At 41.2% G+C, this 20546-nt stretch overlaps 1 protein-coding gene across 2 annotated transcripts in view; it reads right to left on the bottom strand.

The window, feature by feature from the left end:
• Nucleotides 1-20546, bottom strand: part of LOC107217405 (regulating synaptic membrane exocytosis protein 1) — a 1749170-nt gene that overhangs the window by 1265949 nt on the left and 462675 nt on the right. The window lies entirely within an intron of this gene.

Here is a 20546-nt window from a genome sequence, read left to right as displayed (position 1 = left end):
AGCGAATTTCGTTAGGAAACAATTCAGCTCTTCGATATTAATCGACAAATCTGAGAAGACAGTACGAACTCACATATTGAAGTGTTTTGTGACATTCCGATAGAAGGTTTTCCTGTTATCGTGCGTAAAGTTCGAATTCGTGCATTCATTTGCTTGCAGAAAATGCCACTTTCGCACACGCTGAAAAGAGCGTTCAGGAATTAGCAAAGCGCGGGAATATATAAGAATGTATGCGCGATACCGAGGCGTACCCATGTTATGACATTATTATTAAAACAACTTTAAAATACATGAGAGAAATTAATGACATTGTAGTCAGGCGGCTAGGTGATTAGTGAAGTAAGTCTCCGGTAAAGCATCTTTAGACACCAGGTTCGAAATTTTCGATTTTGCATTCTCTACCAATTTTTCTCGCGTAATAGCATATTTCGATACGCGAGGCCAAACGAGCGTTTTGCGCACTACGAGTCTGAAGACAGCACGAAGCAGAGGCGAAGCCGAGTGCGCAAAATGCTTCTTTGGCCTGCGTATCGAACACTAATTTTTTTTATGAATATAATGCACAATCCGAGATCTGTGGAATTGAACAAACAATCCAAACAATCCAAAAATATCTAAACAATGAAAAAAAAAATGAAAAAAAAAGAACCTAAATAAACCCAAACGAATCTAATCGAATCCAAATGTATCCAATCGAACCGAAATGACCAACCGAACCCAAACGAACCCAACCGAAACGAACACAACCCAAACTGCGACCCACGTGGGCGGCGGGGCGGCAGCCCCCCGGCGGGGGCTAGTAGTGGAGCCCCAGTGGGAGTAGGATGGCGAAAGTAGTATAGCAAGGCGGGTTCTGAGTACAAACACCTTCTTTACCGACCAAGCCGCTCCGCGCAGCCCAGACGCAAACCCTTAAAGGTTACCTCTACTCTCGTCAGATGAAACCATGCAACCTTACCGACAGTTGTATCGGTCGACGGTGAGAATCGCACTGCTTTGCCGGCAATTCTTATCGATCGAGGGTCAAAATCGTGCTGTCTTACCGACAATCGTACCGACCGAAGGTCAAAGTCTGTAGTGCTCGCCTGCCAACGGTAGAGGGCGCAGCGGGGGCGAGAACTTTTTTACCGTCCCGAATTCCTTTCCCACGGTAGGACTGCTGATGTGTAACATCAACCACCCCCACATTCTTTTCCCACGTTATCAACCATGTGACATTCCAAAATTAATGGTTCCGAGAATTGTTTGGCTCAAATTCAACGTCGCACCGAAATCCTTTGACCGCATGCCGCTCACCGTCGGACGATTCCGAGAATTGTTTTTCACTTACTCGGATGTCGGTTTGATATCCAAAGTCGACCGATAGCCGCGGTACATTCAAAGCCATGGATCTGCGGTGTTGGGTTACTATCGCCCTGGGAATGCTAAAAGGTGCGCGCGCATACACAAACATACGTATTTGATATCAGCCACGTGACATTCCTTACCCTCTACCAAATTTCAAATTATGTGGTGGGGGAACGTTATATAAGCGAAAAGTGAAAACTTCATCGCCAGTCTGAAGCTGTTCTTCTTGCAAATGAGAAGTGCTCTGGAACAACAACGTGAATTGAAGAAACGACCAGAACTGCTCATCAAGAATATTGGAGAAGTAAAACATCTGCTGAAAATCAGATCTGACCTCAATCGACTCACAAGAGATTTTGAGCACATACAACTCGACAGTAACGATCATAGACATTTCAAAATTGAACGAAGTCGCTCGCCTGGAGACATTTCTGCCCTTGAAAAAGCTTTCGGACCTCGAAGTATACTTCGAATACCGGGTCAGTGGCGTTCGTCGGGTTAAAACGAAATTTGGTGATAAAATCGTTCTGGACTTGGAGGACTCTTTCACGATTTTTTCACCGAACCGACTGACCAAGGCCCTCCAAGAAGATGAAGATTTGTTCCAGAAGGTGACGACAGCCAGTAACAAGAGATGGTTGCATCTACGCTATCTTGGCGAACCGTACGGTCAATTTGAATTCGTATACGTATAATCTGAATATCACATTCAAATATTCAGTGTCCTGTGTAAGTCTTACGTTCAATAAACAAAAAAAAAGATTGAAATTATGAATATTTTTTCATTTATCGCCTAACCATCTTGTATACCTTTAATCCTACGTACGTTTTGTACCTTGTAATTGTATCTAGAATTATGTCTTGAAATCCAAAAATGCTACTCCGAACACCACTAAGCAACGATGGAGGGTTTCGAGCTGCGCTTGCGTCTTGTAACTGTAATGAGAACTCTATGATAAATTTTGGACGGGTTCAGACAAGACCAGAGTGCAAGGTCGGCCGATAGCTGCGGTACATTCAGAGCCAAGGATCTGCGGTGTTGGGTTACTATCGCTCTAGGAATGCAAAACATAACTCGGTTTGAGTACAGCTCGGTCAAGGATGGAGAGCAAGGTCGAATCTTACATACGCTTCGTATTGAAAAAAATTCTCTCTCAAGAGCTAAGGTGAAGGTGTAAAACTATTTCATGAATATTCTTTAAAAAAAAAACAGTTTTATTGAGTACAATTTTTAGAGTACGGTTGACAATTACTTCACAAAAATAGTACAATAATTTTATTCAACAGTATCATAACCAGGGTGATATATTCGCCAGGAATGCGGGACCGTTCTTGTAGACGCTTCTGCGCAGTAACACAAATCGTACACCCTCGCTATCCGGACAGTATGATGATTTTGTAGCCAATTTTGAAGTATGCAAACGTTTTGTGCTGCACAGATTGCGATGGGTATTGTATGAACGTCGCATCTTAGAGACACAGCTGAAGTTTTTTGCAAGGTTTGGAGCGACGGGCACTCAAAGTCCAGCATATCGATGATTTGAACTTTCGGAACGATTTTGAGCAACCAATCTCGTTTTTCTTCTCCTTTAACGTACACGGTTTCAGCTTTGCACAGCCTGTCTTCAATGGTCCACTCAACTTCCTCAAAAGGTATGGTTCCACAGCTCCAAGGTAAACCGTGAAAATCGCGTTCTAACCAAGAATTTTGGCTTTTGTATTTGACGTCCAGTAAATCCCATTCGTAAGGTGGCTTGAAGAAAAACACTGATGGAGATGCTTCCGAGTAGATTGAAATTATAGCCAATTCTTTCAATGTGAAGGTATTGTTGAAAGGTCTACGAAAGCCTTGTATGTCAACGATAAGCTCCATCTTTGAACAGTGCGAGATGGTGGGAACGGGTCAGCTTTTTTACCAACTTTTTCACCCCACCACTGAGCGGGTTGTATTCGACAATACGATCATGAACAATCAAGCAGTACGCCGATGTTTCAGCGGAAAAGTTGGCTTTAGCTTCAAATTCAAGACGGATGTCGACAGGTCCGTACTTCAAAGATTCGTTTTGTTTTGAACAGTCGATAACGAACAAGGGGACGTCTCGAAGGAATTCACTCTCTGTCAGCAACGGCTCGGGGTTCTTGTCGTAGTAGGTAGCCTGAAAGTTTGCGTACATTTCGTACAGGAGCGCGTACAGATTACGACTCATGTTGAGGTTCAGGTTACCGTACGGATAAGATTGAGAGTTTAAAAATAGCTTAACGTCCGTGATATTGCAATGATCGAAATGACTTGCGTTCTTGCGGGTCTTTTTCTTTCTACTTGTTTGGAAACTCAAAATGACGTACCGAGATTTTTCAAGCTGAGTGGAAGTTTTCACAGTCCAAACGTGTTTCGATGTTGTGGGAAGTGAGGGATATTCGTACAATTCCCAACTGCGGAAGCTCATCGAAATAGGCGGATCTCTCTGAATAAAATTTAGTAGGTCAACTTTTTTCTGATCCGCGAGTTTCAAATACGGTATTAGCCATTCCACTGCATTGACCGTGATTTTGAATTCCTTCTCTTGAGTCTGCATGATTGCGTTGACGTCAGTTTTTGATCTCGTCAAAATTAACTCATGTTTAGCGTTGACAACGATCTTGCGGTAGTCTTCGGCGAAACCCAGTATCATGCTGAGCGGTATCAGTACGTCAAAATTACCCTCGGCATCGGTTAATTTTTTCTTCTCTTCTACATCAAGCCATCCAGCGTTCTCCATCAGCCAAGTCTGACCAGGGTGCAGGAGAGCGTAACCCCTCATGAGACTTGTCAAGCTAACGTTCTTGCTTCTATCAACCTCAACTGCGTTAATTTCGTAGCGAATTTCTTCAAACGGATGACAGATCGCGTTGTTTACGAGCTGTGTGTTCACAGTAGATGCACCATCAGGTTTGAGGAGTCGTCCGTGTATATGTACCGAACTTTTGCTGGGTAATATGCATGAATCCTGATGCTGGACGGTGATTCGAATTTCATCGCTGTTGTTGAAAGTTGACGAGGCGTAAGGTTTGTAAGCGTGAATCTCGTAATGCGCAACGGATTCGTTAAAGACGACTGGTGTTTGTATGTTTAAGATTTCTTCCTCCATGGTACGTAGCAGATGATAAAAAAGCAAAATCGGATTTTTAGTTGTCGGAAATTCCTCTTCCAAAAGTGGTCAGTTTCAGACCCAGAGCTATCAGGAACTCCACGTTTCGAGGTGTTAACGGTTCGGGAATCGATCGATGACTGACTTGATCGGGGCATGCCGACTTACTGATATACCTACTCTTTGACAGTCTGTTATATACAATTCCCATCGTTTATTGCGATTTGATGTGTAGTCTCACAGTAATAACTTTTCCGCGAAAATTAACCAGGTCTCCGTCTTGATCCACTAACCGGAGCTGAACGTGATCTATGGTCCTGACGGTGATCGGAAGGTAAATGACGTGCGACTGTACTTCCACGATCTTATATCCTGGTGGGACAGTCGGGAAAAACTCGTGAATAGTGTGTACTTTGTGTCCATTGACGTAGGCGCCCGTTGTAATGCTACACTCGACTCGCAACGCGTTGACCTTGAGTATAGTTACAGGCACGTCCGATTCGTGAGTTTTATCAACCTCCAATACACGTGGTGTAAATCCAAAAAGTTGAGCAATGGAATCATTCGGCTCAAAGTCAATCGTGTGGTTGCATGTGATTTCGCTGCGTAATGTATTATTGTTGGGTTTGATGGCGAGCCTGATGTCTGTATTTCTTAGCACGTTTTGAAGATACTTCTCTATGTCCTCGATCTCGTAGCTGCCGGTAGGTATGGTAATCACTTTGTCAGCTACGTAAATTTTATTGTGACCGACATCAACGTTGGGAATCGAATTAAAGGTGAAAAATTCTACCAAGCCAAGAGCATAACTTTTATCACGAGCAAGTTCGATCGGTGGGAAATATTGTGCCTCGAGTATCGAAGAGGTTCCCGAAATCGTTAACGTTAACGAATCATCCATGACTGCGAGTGGTAGACTGACTTTGACGAATCACGCACCATGTTTATATAGCTCACCACTTAGAAATTTCAGACACAAGTGTCCGCATTCAAATGTATCATAATCCTGGTACCTTTCATGATTGTATTTGACGCTACCAACGCCGAGGTATTTTATGAGGTCTGAGGGTGGTTAAAGGTTGCCGAAACTGTCAAAGTAATCGATATTATTGTCGCGTTTCTTGTATGCAACCCAGTGTGTTCCCGGACCGTCTTTGCCGTCAAGGTTGATTATATCTAACTCGTTTTTTCGTGGGCCGTTTTCGGGCATTTCGTTTCGCATGAAAACACCGCGGAAATGCGGAACCTCAAAGATTTTTGCATATTTCAACAAGTCCCAATCAGTCAACGCTCGACGTGGTAGCATCGCATCTAGTTTTTTGGAAGATGGAGACCAAGACCTGTTTTGTACGGTTTCATATGAAGCCCTTTGCCCAACGCGATAGCTTCCATAGTTTTGTTGTGTCGTTTGCTTTCCTCCGATTCTCGTTTAACCGCGCTCGCATCGTTCACAGCTTTTGCTATACCTGCCGCACCACCGGCTAACGCGCCTGTAGCACTAAGTCCGGCAAAAATAGGAATCAAAAACGGTAAAAAACCACCGACTTTTGAAGGTACCGGTAGGACGCGAGGTGTTCGCATTTGACATTTACCACCCGCTTTTTAACGGCGTTCTCAGCTCCCTTCAGCGCAAATTCGATGGCTACTTTTTCATCGTTGCTTGGAACCATGGAACGTTTGGCAGCATTTATAATTTTTCTTTAGGTCACATTTTTTGACTTTCGAATTCCCATTCCGAGTTTTGATTTTACTTTCATTGTATTAGCTATTGCCCAAGCGGCTGCCTTCTCACCTAAATTTTCGTCCTTTGCGAGAATCCGTTTCCAAGCTTTCTCAGCCAACACCCTATCAGCCTCTTTTCTAACTTCAAGGTTCTCACGATTTTCCGAATACGCTATATCGTGTTCCTTACACGCTGCATCGAGAGGATTGATACCGGAATCGCCTCTCGCGAGTCTTTTCGTCAACTTCGTACCAGGACCGCAGTATTGGTAACCGGGAACATGCAACTCGATCGGAAGTTTGTTGATGATTTTATTCACCAGACCCTTGCCACGATGTTGCCGCCTGCTGCTGCTGTTTTGTTGACCTCTGTACGCGATCATGTTCGTGCGTTGACTGAAGAAAAGTGCTTTAAGAGGGGGTATTTATAGCAAATCCGATCAGTCATGTCCGAGATCCGGTTTGAGAAACAACCTACCAAGCTTCCCGTGATGAATTTTGACAAACTTTCGGAGCAAAATGTCAAAAGGCACAAACGGCACGGTGAATTACTCCCGAATAGTGTACGTGCAATATTCTGTGGACCGTCGAATTGTGGGAAAACTAATGCGTTGCTCACACTTATAACCCATCCCAACGGACTCAGATTTGAAAATATCTACATCTACTCGAAATCTCTCAACCAACCTTAATACCAATTGTTGAAGCAATTGTTGGACCATGTTGAGAATACGGAGTATTTTGCGTTTACCGAGCGTGAGCAAGTGATTACACCGGAAGAAGCACGGCCCAACTTAATAATCATATTTGACGATGTAGCGTGCGAGAAGCAGGACAATATTAGAGCCTACTTTTGCATGGGTAGACATCACAACGTTGACTGTTTCTATCTCTGTCAGACGTACGCGCGTATTCCCAAACATCTCGTGCACGACAACGTAAACTTAATCGTGTTATTCAAACAAGACGATATGAACCTGAGACATGTGTACAACGATCATGTAAACACCGATATGTCTTACACAGAGTTTAAAGACTTGTGTGCGGCATGCTGGAACGGTGACAAATATGGGTTCGTAGTGATCGACAAAGACAGTGAGCTCAACGAAGGACGATACAGGAGGGGATTCGATTCTTTTGTTAGCCTGGAAAAGGAATAAAATCTAACGTTTTCGAGTGAGAGACGCAGTAGCGTTGCAGACTCAGTTGCGTCAACATGCAGAGCTCTGAAATTTCCAAGCAAAAAGATGTCCTACATCAGATCGCTCAAGCAAGTGCTGCGATCCGTCGAAAACACAGATTTCTCAAGTCGGGCAAGGAATCTACGACTCAGAAATTAAGTGACATTTTCAAACCAGTAGTGACTCTGTCGCAAGAACTGGTGAATGTTACAAAAGATACCAAACCTGTCAAACAAGAGGTGGAAGAAATTAAAGAAGAAGTAAAGCAGATGAAAAATGAAACGAAAAATGAAACTGTCTCGGAAATGGACGATTCCTTTGCTTCGGCGGGGGATGAAACAATCGTAGAAACACCGGTCGAGAAAATCGAGGAAGAGTATTTTGTACTGATGAGAGATGCGAAGACAAAAGGCGAATTGGACAACGTGTACGATGTACGCAACCTCTCAAACGGACTAATGATTGGTGATTCGTTGATATCTTTTGAGAGTGACTACTGACTACGTTCGTATTGGCGATACGCGTTACCCGAAAACGAAGGGTTTGCTGAAACTTTTGTTCAAAAAGAAGCCTGACGGTTCTTCTGTGAGCGCCGGAGATCGGGAAAATTTTAAAAACATAATCCTCGCAACGAACGCGCATAAAAAGTATTACTCATCCGATGGGGCTGTTCGAAACGATAACAGTTACAAATTTAAAAATGTCACTGCCGAATTAATGGATTATTCCCAATCACCTCGCCGAAAGGGTAAAGGTCTACTTCCGCAAGCTATGATCACTCGACAAGGTGTTGAAACGGAATACGTATTCTGGGATGATCCAAACGAGTTAGTGGAGCGTCTTCGTTCACTCCTGGCATCTAAGGCAGCGGGAAATCCGAGTCACAATAACGAAATAATCTCCATTATCGAAGAGCTACGCGAAGCAGGAATCATTTATTAAGCAGCTCCCGTCATTTTTGCATCCATTACCGAGATTAGCGTCGACGTGTTTGGACGGCATCTGGATAAAAACATGACCGCGAGTACTTGCGGTCCTCCGCGTGTCGGGTTTCAAATAACAGCAGACGGGCATTACTATATACGGAACAAGAGACTGTGCAATGTCGCAGATCCCGCAGAGCCGAACAATACTGTAACTTTAAAAATCTTGAGACGAAAATTCAGCGTGTTGCAAAAACAAATCGACAACCTCGATCAAATGATCAAAGCTTTGGAGATCACCACGGAGAAAGCCTTGGATACCTTCTACACAGACTTCAAAATCGGCAGAGACTTGTCGATTCGAAACGCGGAAATCATTTCCAAATTGGATACCAGACTAATAGCGTTGGAATATGAACGAGGAAAAGCAAGCACTGGTGACGGAACTGCATAAGCCTGCACGCCGGAATTACCCGCGTCGACGTGTAGACGTGCGCGGCATCGACGAGACCTGGCAGGCGGATCTTGTTGATATGACGTCGTACGCTAGACAAAACAAAGGCTACAAGTACATGCTCACAGTCATTGATATTTTTTCAAAGTATCGATAAAGAGCGGGTCTGGAGATGATGTTACGAAAGCGACGGAATCTGTGCTTGTTCAAGGACGGGTGCCGAAAAATTTACACGTCGACAGAGGAACGGAATTTTACAACTCGAAATTGGAATTACTATATAATAAATATACCAATAGAATTATTGGAGCTTTATTTTTTTCCCAACCATTCTGACAATAATAATAACATTTAACACATGATGGTGCAGTTATAAATTACAAAGCTACGGTGCAGGCTTGTAACCCCACGGAAGCGTGTCGGTTGTGTTTTGAAACACGATCCGCTTGTCGTCAGTCCAGCTCAGTGCTACTTTCTGCTGTTCTACGGTGGATACCTCATTCTTTCGACTCAATATCAAATGCTGATTTGAGGATAGATTTTCACGGTTCAAAACACATTCCAAATAATCGTTGAAAGTTATTTTTCTCAACGCTGATCCTTTGACACCTTTGGCACGTTTGTTGTCTTTCTCATCTCCCAAGACTCGGAATGCGTACAGTTTAACTCTTGATCCTACAAATTCCAGCATTATTTTTCCGTTATTCTCATCTTTCATCAAGCCGAGAACTTTTTTGTTCGCTAGAGGCATTCCGTAAGGGTTGTCAAGCGGATCATCAGACGTATCGAACTTGTGCAAGTCCTCCTTTATATGTTCGTATATGTCGGGGACGGTAAAATTGTAAATCAAACTGTCGGTCGGTCTACATCCGTGGACATTAATTTTGCTCGGTTGCCGAATTTCTGCTTAATATAATTATAATGAAAATCGTAGATATATGTTTTAGCTAGATCCATGATGGAGAAACCTGCATACAATGGTTCATTTAACTTGACTTTTGTCTTACTCATTTCAACGATAATTATATCTTTGTCGAAAACGGTGTAGCTGTGAAAATTGTGTTTGGCTATGGTAGCTCTAGCACCGTATCTTCCATCCCATTTCATGATCAGTCTGACATCTCTATACTTCCTAACATTTTCCATTGTTTTGCCAAAAACTGCGTTGTTCATCAGTTTGTAAAAATTTTTCTCAAATTTGTTGTGAGATTTTTTGCGCGAATCGGTATTCAAATCTATGTATTTTTTGAGCCACGGGGTTTGTCTGAATTTGAGAACTCTTTGAATTTTGAGTAATTTTAAGCCCTGTCGTAAGCATTGTTTCAAAACGCGGTAGTGCACAACGTAGTTTTTCTTGGAAAATAGCGTGGGCGTCAATTTCGGTCGCTTACTATTCGAGATCGGAGGCACATAGTGCTCCAGACACAGTGGTAAATCCTTATGAATTTCATGCAGTTCCTCAGGATATTCCAAATCCACCCCCAGTATGTAACCAAACTCCGCATCGTTCGAGATGGTAAGAACGTCGCATTGTCCGTAGTCTGATAACCATTTGAAGGAACTGTATGGCAGAACAAAGCTCATAGCAGCACCGTAGAAATTATTAACGTCAAAGTACATGAGATAAGATTCTTCGACCTCAGGATCGAATTCCTCTCCCATATATCTATTGTTGGCCTTTGCGTATCTGTTCGAACACTGTGACACACCGCCTCGGATACCTTTTTCGGTGAACATAACCATGTTTATGTCGGTGAGAAGCTCGAGTTTGATGCCTGGCCATTTTAACATCGCATCATACGACAGACCGGGCGCTGTGTAGTAATGCAACGGGTCCAGTTTGTACGTCGTCCAACAATTTTGTCGAAAATTTTGAAAAACGTCAGCTAGTAAAAACACGTCCGTCTGTAAATACAAGTCCGAATACTCTTCCAAAGTTTGAACGTTAAAAGTTTGCCAAACTTTACATGCATGTGCATAGTCGTCGTCTGATATATTCCGATCATTTAATTTTGTGTAAAATTGTTGTTTGGATGGTAGCCGTGTGTCCTCGAGCTCCTCCCAACTGTCTATGTATTCGTACGGGAACACTTCTTTTCTGGTCAATAATTGAAATTTGTCTGAGCTACGATAAAATTTACGTGTGATTGATTCTTGATCTTCACCGAGATACGTTGCTAATTTCTCAAGACTACTGGGCATGAGACGGTACGAATCTACGAATCTAAACTTTATATCTGTCCCCTTAACATATTTTGTAAAAGAAATGTACTTTTCTTTGTATACGGGTAGAAGCTCAGTTGTGCCCTCGAACGAAGTAGCCAGTGCTTTGATCAGAAAATGTGAATCGTAACCCGACAGATTGTGGAATATCACTGGGATAGTGTGCGAATTTTGGTAATTTAGATTGCAACCTCGATGAGCAGCACCACGGTACTTTCCCGTGAAATGGCAGTGATTACGATGTTTCACGTCTGTGAGTGTAAACGGTTTTTCACAAATGTGACACACTGTTGTTGAATGAAATTCGTTGATTTGATTGAAATTGAGCGGTTCCATCGGTACAACAGTTTTGAAATAAACTTCTAACGAATGTGCCAATTCCTTTAACTCGTTCACAAACCATTGAACGCAAGTTTCTCCGCGATTAATTTTGAATTTTGAAAGCGAATCGTCAAACGCACAATGTAGATAGTAAGCTATACTGTACGGAAGATGCTTCTGATAAATTGTTCTTGTACCCATCTTTTTTAGCGTAGGTTCCAGTAAACATTCGAGATCCGCGTAAATGCAGAATGGAACGGTTTCTTTGTGTTCGAAATTTTTAAATTTCAGTTTTTTTTCCTTATCTGTAGGTAGAATAACTTTCGTTTTGTTTAAATTCATGCAATTTACATTGTGCTTTGTTAAACACTCTTTAGATTGAAAGTGTGATAGACACCTATCACTCAACTAAGTACGACGTTTATGTTCAGAAATTTGAGAACTCGTTAATCGAGACAGATCTCGAAAACAAGTAAAATGAAAGATTCTATTTTTTTCATAATTTTCCATATCAACATCATCATCATCGTCATCGTCAATGATTTCAGTTTCTATCGCTAGAAGATGAATTACAGGTTTGTCAGACTTGTTTCGTCTCAAATGAATGGGTACCATTTCACTGCGCTTGTGTTTTTCCGTACTATCTATACCATAAACGTTGATTGAAAGTTTGTTGAGTTTCTAAAATTTTGGAATCTGGTCTGAAGACATTGGAAAATGCAAACCTTCGTATTGTAGCACTGAGCTGAAATGCGGATATGAAGTAATTTTACTGGGATTGTTGTTGTCAGCTGGGAACAGAGCTGCGGTGACCGACCAGAGGAAGCAATACGAGTCGCTGTTACGGATGTTGACGACAGCCTTCTTATCTTGAATATCTTTGGGTAGTGGTGCGTATGTGAAGACACCGCCTCGTAGTGGCACGTACTTGTTGATATTCACAGTCAAATTGATTATTTCAGTCAGCGACCAGCCTGAATCCTTTTCCTGGAAATCTTCCACCTTTTTCAACAAACGCTCCGTCGCGTTTTCGATGAATCATTCGTTGATATCCGTTGTCCGGAGGATGATTTCATTTCTCGTATTAAAAAATTTGATCTCTTCCACCGTGCGATCATCTTTTCTAACTTCAAATTTACAAGCCAGGATAACGTTGGCTTTTAAGCTCCTGTCTTTCTTCGGACCGTTTTTTAGTCTCGTCACAGCTAGTACCTTCGCGTCTTCTAGAAATCTCTCCACATCTTTATGCTTCAAATTGACGATGGATCCAGTTCGAATTTTCCCCTCGAAAGCTGATTCCAAATCTTCCCAGTGAACTCGATCGCTTCTTCTCACTTTCCGCGTACCTCCACCCGTTTTCTGAAGACGTTTGAATTTTTCCGTGAGCGCTTTCAAGAGTCCGATCGTTGTGATAATTTTCATCTTTTCTCCAATCGATGAAGCCTTTCGCAAAATTTTGTTCAGAAGCCGAATATTTTGACTTCCAAATTTCATCCATTTCTGAATCTCTGCCGTTGATGATGATTTGTCCAAGATCTTGTACGCCGATTCCATAATATCGATCAATCTCAAACACTTCGCGGATTCCATCTTGAGCTTTTTCCTCACGTATACTTGACAAGTTGTGACGTAATGATCGTTTGCAGTGATGAGCGTCCTTTTTATAGGGCAGCTGTACGTGTGTTTGTGTATGCGCGCGCACCCTTTAGCATTCCCTGAGCGATAGTAACCCAACACCGCAGATCCATGGATCGGAATGTACCGCGGCCATCGGTCGACCTTGCACTCTGGTCTTGATTGAACCCGTTGAAAATTCATCGTTGAGTTCACACGGCAGTTACAAGTCAAAAAAAAAATGTGAGGTGGTTGATGTTACACATCAGCGATATCCGAGTGGATAAAAAACAATTCTCAGAACTATCAAATTTGGAATGTCACGTGGTTGATAACGTGGGAAAAGAATGTAGGGGTGGTTAATGTTATACATCAGCAGTCCTACTGTGGGAAAGGAATTCGGAGTGGTTGATGTTACACATCAGCAGTCCTATCGTGGGAAAAGAATGTCGGACGGTAAAAAAGTTCTCGCCCCCGCTGCGCCCTCTACCGTTGGCAGGCGAGCACTACAGACTTTGACCTTTGGTCGGTAAGATTGTCGGTAAGACAGCACGATTTTGACCCTCGATCGATAAGAATTGCCGGCAAAGCAGTGCGATTTTCACCGTCGGCCGATACAACTGTCGGTAAGGTTGCATGGTTTTATCTGACGAGAGTGGGGGTAACCTTCAAGGGTTTGCGTCTGGGCTGCGCGGAGCGGCTCGGTCGGTAAAGAAGGTGTTTGTACTCAGAACCCGCCTTGCTATACTACTGGCGAAGCCCCCCGTACGCTTACACAAATTTTTTTAATGAAAAAAATCAATTCCAAGTTCCTGAAAACGATTCTATGGAGTAAAGAAAAACAAGTTCACCAGACATTTGTTGAAGAATTTTTTTTCAACAATTTATTCATAACTCTTTTGCATCACTATAATTATCGACAATGAATGCCCTATAAAACAGAACCAGTAATTTCATTGAACAAAAAAGGTTATATTCCAATAGCATGTTACACAACAATAAATTTACGGGAAGAATAGAATGAAGGAATAATATACTACTTTAACGCCGCTTTCCAGGTTAATACAGGGGCTATTACAGTTGAGGAGTGAATAAAAAAAAAAAAATTTAAATATATAAAAATTTTCAGATAATTCAACGAATGACAATTCGTCATAACCATAGCTTTATTTTAAAAAACTTCAGAACTCACATTAAGATTTGTAACAGTCTCCTACATCATATTCATACATCAATGATCATTTATCGCATACATAACATCGTAAACCAACTTATTTATAATATTGCACAACATTAAGTACTTTATAGTTCTATCACACACTTTTCCTTATTTGGCACCACTGACTTAGAATACATTTTTTGTGTTCACAGTAAAATACTTTTTTTAATAATTATTTTTTTATCTTTTTTTAGAGCTTGTTATATATTACATTTATATTTTTTTATTCAACATGGTGAATTAAATCATATTTTTATTCCTTTCCTCTCTGAAATAAGTTTACGGTGCAGTTGTTTATATAATGAGCACCCGCGTCGTTTGATTTTCCTGGAGTTTCGACGGTTTCTTTGTTTGTGTGTTTAGAATTCTGATTACTTGGAGATTACTTTCCCCGATTCCTGAAGATGACTGGTGGTCTTATTTTGAAGAAGGACGCAGAAATGATTCAGATAAGATCGTTTCTTTTCTTTTGAATACATATTTAATTTATTTTATTCGTGTATCTCCGAAATTCACTTAGTGAATTTGAATTGTTATACCACCACTCACATTTGTCCTCCAAGCTCTAGGGTGTGCTGTCTCTGAAGAAGCCTTGGATTCAGTCACGCATTCCTTTTCCCTGTTTCCTGTGCCGGTTCTCAGAGAAAATCAGCCTTTACGTTACCTAGGACCCAGAGTTCTTCCATGTATGGTTTCCCGCCTCGTCGTACTCATCTGTCTTTGATTCATCGGGCTATTTTCCCTGAAGAGGAATGAATTTTCTTTTCGACGACGATCCGGATGATTTTGATGTCTTCAAATTCATGAAGATACACAACACTAGATAACACTTACCTTTATAAAAACAAGGCACATAAATTTTTGAAATTATTTAACACTCAACTATCTGCTCAAGGTTTCCTGTGGTTTACCTTGAGACTGTGGGCAAATGCCAGATAGTAAAAAAGGGAGTTCTTAAATTTTTAGAGCCACAGCTCCAACTCACCTTTGAGCACTGACTGCTAGATCACCTTTATAATTGTTTTATCTTTCCCGAGTCGGGACGACTCTTTTCCTCGGGGGGGAGTAGTGATACAAAGGGTGAAATCACCCGTTTTGCCCCCTCTTTAATGATCTAGTAGTCAGCATAGATAAAAGACGTTTATGAACCTCTTGTGTCTTTCAAAAGAATAAGGTTGCTGCGTCAACCAACATTATTGCAAAAAACAGTCTTGTTTCAGACTTTAAACGACAAACACATATCTTGCATTAAAGCATTTTCACAATATTTTATTCACGCTGTTGATTTCTTTTGACTTGATGATTAAACTCGCGGATCCATATTTATTTTCCGTAACGTCAAAGTACGTTACAATATTTTATACATTTATGCGACATAACTGTCGGCTACGTCAATTTTTCTCCTGTTAGAAACCGATGCTTGTGAAACTTCGCAACAATAAATGATTCGAGTATGCGGAACTCCATCTCTAGGCTGGCGGCAACGGAGCAGGAGCACGGCGCGGCGTGCTGAAGCGGGCCCGAGCGCAGCGCATCAAGCCGGTGTGGGATGGCCCTGTCCGAGCAGCGGTGGAACACGCCCTCCAGGAAAACGGAAGACAAAGCCTCAGACGCCTCGCGAGGACACTGCGTATGTTTCTTTTTTCTTCGTTATATTTTTTCTCAATTTAATTTATTCTGAGATGTACGTATGGGACATTCCGTGCCAAATTCGCTAATTTCAACACTCTCTATTATTGGTTTTCTTGAATTTTTTTGACGCGATAGTGTCTATAAAATTACCAATTGTTCTGCAACATTTTTCCGTGTATCCGCTTCGGGGTGAAGAATATCCAAACCTTTTCAAGGATCTGTGAGTACGCTAAAAAATTCAATTTCGTGTTTTCATCAATTTCGTATTGACCCCATGATTGGATAATTTTTTCAATATTGCTTCCGGCATTTCCATGAATTTCCAACTGACCAGAATCAACCGTATTTTAGTTATTCGTATTAAAATCAATGGTGCGCAGGCCACCTGAACTGTTCGTTTCATGCGAGGGGGAAAAAATTCGAGATTTGAGTGACATGGTAATTGTTTGAGTTGAATTCATCTAAATCAATTAATGTAGTTTAACTTAATTTTCTTATTTGAAATCAATTCTTTTAAGTGAGGTAAATTCATATGATTCAACTTGATTCGTTTCAATTTATAAACTTCAATTCTTGATAATTCACGCTAAATCAAGTAAGGTTGAAAAGTTTTAAATTCATTGTGTCGCATTTCCAATTAATTCAAATTCTTTTTCTCAACTCTACTTGATTTCACATTTTTATTTAATTTTTACTCTCTGTAAATCTATAATTCTGGCATGAACTCAAAGTAATTTGAATATGCTTGATTTAATTTTCCGTGATTCAGTTCTGTCTCGGCTAATTCTCAATATTTCAGTTATATTTAGTGATTCAGTTTATTCTCATTAATCAAAATATTCTACGTTCATTCAGGTGAATTGTAAGTAAGCCGAAAATCCATTGACTCGTCAGTTCAGCGAGACATTTCCCCGTCGGTTTGATGCGAAACGTTATTAACAAGTCATACCTCGTTCTGTTGGGCGAGATATATTAGAGACGTGACAATTCTGAACACAAATTCAACGTATATTCGGGGGTCAATGCGACAATTGTCTCTTCGTGGTTTCTAAAAGAAGCAATTAATTCCCTACAGAGGTTCCTCGAGAATCTGTGAGAAAAATCGCACGTGAGCTGAACCGTCCGTTCAAGTACCAGCCGGTGTAAAAGCTGTGACCAGGTGATGCCGAACGAAGACTGACGTACTGTCGCTGGGGACTGGAGCGTCTGCAGGAGGATCCCGATTTCTTCAGGAACGTGTGCTTTACGGACGAAGCGCTGTTCACGAACCTCAAACTCGTCAACAAGCAGAACTGTCGTTGGTGGGCTCCGGAAAACCGACACTGGGTCGTCGAACAGGACAACCAACACCGTTGGAAGCTCCACGTCTGGGTTAGAGTATTATAGGACAGGATCCTCGGGCCCATTTTCCTCGACGGAAAGCTGACGTCTGCCACGTACAGGACCGTACTTACCGAGGAACTCCCCCGCCTGACGGACGGAAACCCCATCCGTATGGACCAGGTTTGGTGGCAGCAGGACAGGGCCCCTGCCCACAACAGTAATGCGAACAAGGCAATCCTGGACGCCATGTTCCCGGAGCGCTGGATCGGTACGAGAGGTCCGGTTAGGAGGCCAGCGCTCTCACCAGATCTTACCGTCTGCGATTTCTGGTTCTGGAGTAGAATCAAGGAAATCGTATATGAACGGGCCCCCACAACGAAACACGACATGCGCCACCGCATCGCCGAAGCGTGTGCCGCTATTCCTGTTAGGGAGATGCAACGGGTGCGAGGGTCGATCCGGAAACGGCTTGCACTCACTGTCCAGCAGAACGGAGGGCACATCAAGCATCTCCCCAGGCAACGGAACCAGGAATGAAATGTGAGATATGATTCTTTTTACAAATCTTCAATGATTGACAACGCGAAACTATCATGAATTATTATTATTGTTATTTAGAGGGTTGAAAAAAAAATCCTCAGATGTGTGAAAATAATATAACAGAAGTGGTGGGACGTCAAAACTCTCTTTGTTTGCTACCGCACACAAAACTGTATATGATGTTTGAATAACATCGGAATCGTTATGATCAAAAAGACACCTCGTATTTTTCTTATTGTGCTGTTTAATGTTGAAAATAGGTGAGACGATAGTCCCGTGGGGTCTCGAGGATAAGCAAGGTATGGCTATCGGCGGACACGAAGAGCTGGCAAAATCAGACGTGAAACGCAAGACAAGTTCCTTTTCATTAAACGCTCATATTAAACAGTACAAAACTCGAATGATTGATTCTTATTGCGAATAAATTTCAGCTTCAGCGTTTCTGTAATGCGAGAATGGTGTCACAAAAATCGTAAAAAGTCGAGTGCAGATTCGATTGATTTTGATGCACGTTAAACTGCATCTGTAGTTTCAAAAATGTTACATCTAATTTTATCAAAATATGTGCCTCGTATTTTTCTAATCCTCATATTTGATTCTGAAAAACAGATGCGACGACAGTTCCGTGTAGTGTGGACGACGGCAAGGAATGGCTTTTCGCGGACGATAACACAAAACGAGACCAGAAATGAAACGCAAGATAAGTTTCTTTTTACTAAAGGCTCGTATTGAATACTACCAAACTCTAATGAATCTTATTGCAAATAAACCTGAGTTTCAGCGTTTCTGTAATGCGAGAATGGTGTCACGAAAATGGTGAAAAGTCTAGTTCATATCCGTTTGTTAGATTTAATTTTATCAAAATATTTGCCTCGTATTGTTCTAATCGTGATATTTGATTCTCAAAAACAGGTACGACGACAGTTCCGTGGGGTGTGGACGACAGCAAGGAACGGTTTTTGGTGGTGGTTTTAGTCGGTATTCCGTAAGGCGAGTCCCACACTCCTGGAAGTGACGGTACCCTACCTAGGGTGGTCCATGAAGGATTTCCCCACCGATTTGGCCATACGCGAAGAGAAAAAAAAAAAAAAAAATAAAAAAATAAATAAATAAATAAATAAATGGATAAATGAATGAATGAATGAATGATTGAATGAATGAATAAACGAATGAATCAATGGATGAATCAATGAATAAATCAGTGAATGAATAAATGAATGAATCAATGAATAATTAAATGAACGAATTAATGAATAAATGAATAAATCAATGAATAAATCAATAAATAAATAAACAAATGAATTGAATAATTAAAAATAATTATACGTACACGCAAGAATACAGTATCTCAGATCACGTCGATTCAGAAATTTTAACTTGTATGTCGAGGTGGTGCACTCGTGATCTGTGAAAAAATACACCATTCACAATAATGCTGCGTCCGTTTCATAATGCATTAAATTTTCAGTAAATACTGCATCAATTCAATATCTCCAACAAAATGTTGTGAAGCTACCTTATGAAACTGCGACTAAAGTCGCAATCAAAACAAAGAAACGAATAAATGCGTTAATGAAACGAGTTCATGCAACACTTTTCAAATTGTCCTGAAAGTAACAGCACCGAGTAGCGGAAAACGATCTATTGGTAATACTTTCACACTAAATTGTCACTAATTTTAATAAGATAATTATCATGTTTAAATTGTCATCAAGTACGGTTAAGCATAGGGTACGACGTGTGGGTTGAGAATGTGCAAATGGCCGCCGTCACACAGATTATGTACAAAAGTCGGAATGAAACGAACTGAGCACTCTTCAAAATTATCTTAGACAACGATAGTTTGATAGAGATGAGTCCAACCGGGAAAGGCAAACACGAAGCAATGCCGGAGAATATTTATTACGCAGTGATAAGTTATTACGCATTATTCAATGTATGAAATGTAGCGGGCAACATTGCAAATATTATGCCCGCGTCCCTGTCAATTTCAGCATTCGTTGAAAACATTTTCAGCGAGGAGGACGGATTAACATTCGAGGAGTATCGAAGGTGCATAATTCTGTTGTGCAATACTATGCGCGATCCGAAAAAATAACGGATTCCCGAATTTACGCATTGTACATATTTTGAATGAAACAAAATATTTCATTGCACATGTAAAGACTAATTTGTATTACCTTACAAACATTTGTATTACCTTATCTGTAAGGAATCGCATAGAATTAAGTATCAAATCTCTGCATCGGTTTACAAACTCAATATAATTTTGCTAATTATCGTCATTGACGAACTGTCATTGAATTGAAATGGAAAGTGAAGCGTGGCGATCGCATTTACGAAAAAATACTGTGTTTGTCGCCCACGAAATGGAAAAATCACAGGTAAAAGGTTGATGAATCATAACCTGACGATTATTCCTTTATGCTTCTACTTCTGTCATAACATCGGCCATATTTCCGCCGTACTTGAACGATACCTCAGCCTGTCGTGCTTCGCACATACTTCTGTCATCTGGATAAGAATAGTACAATTTTCGTATCGAAGTAAAGAGCAATGCAAGGGTTTTGTTCTAAACAAATGCGTGTCATTTCGTTCTTACGCATTACGTATCAATTTGTCGGACAATTAACGAAATTCCAGAATGCAACGGCATATTTTCATCGAAAATAATTTCGAACCGTAGTTCACTGTCCCCGGTTTGATCATTGCGTGAAAATAACGCTGGGTCGTGGTAATATTGCGTTCATTGTTACTAATAGAATCACAGAAAAGTCGGCCACCCATGCGCTTTGTTGCCGCGGAAATATTCGACGTACGAAAGTAAATACACGGTGTCAGAGTTAACCAATTTTCGCGCATCGTTCTCCAGAATATAAATAAACTGACCTAGAATTTTGCGATGAACAAGCAATAGAC

This window comes from Neodiprion lecontei, chromosome 7 (genome assembly GCF_021901455.1).
Source record: "Neodiprion lecontei isolate iyNeoLeco1 chromosome 7, iyNeoLeco1.1, whole genome shotgun sequence".
NCBI classification, from domain to species: domain Eukaryota; kingdom Metazoa; phylum Arthropoda; class Insecta; order Hymenoptera; family Diprionidae; genus Neodiprion; species Neodiprion lecontei.
Note: the sequence above shows the minus strand (reverse complement) of the source record. Positions and strands in the feature narration are given on the sequence as shown.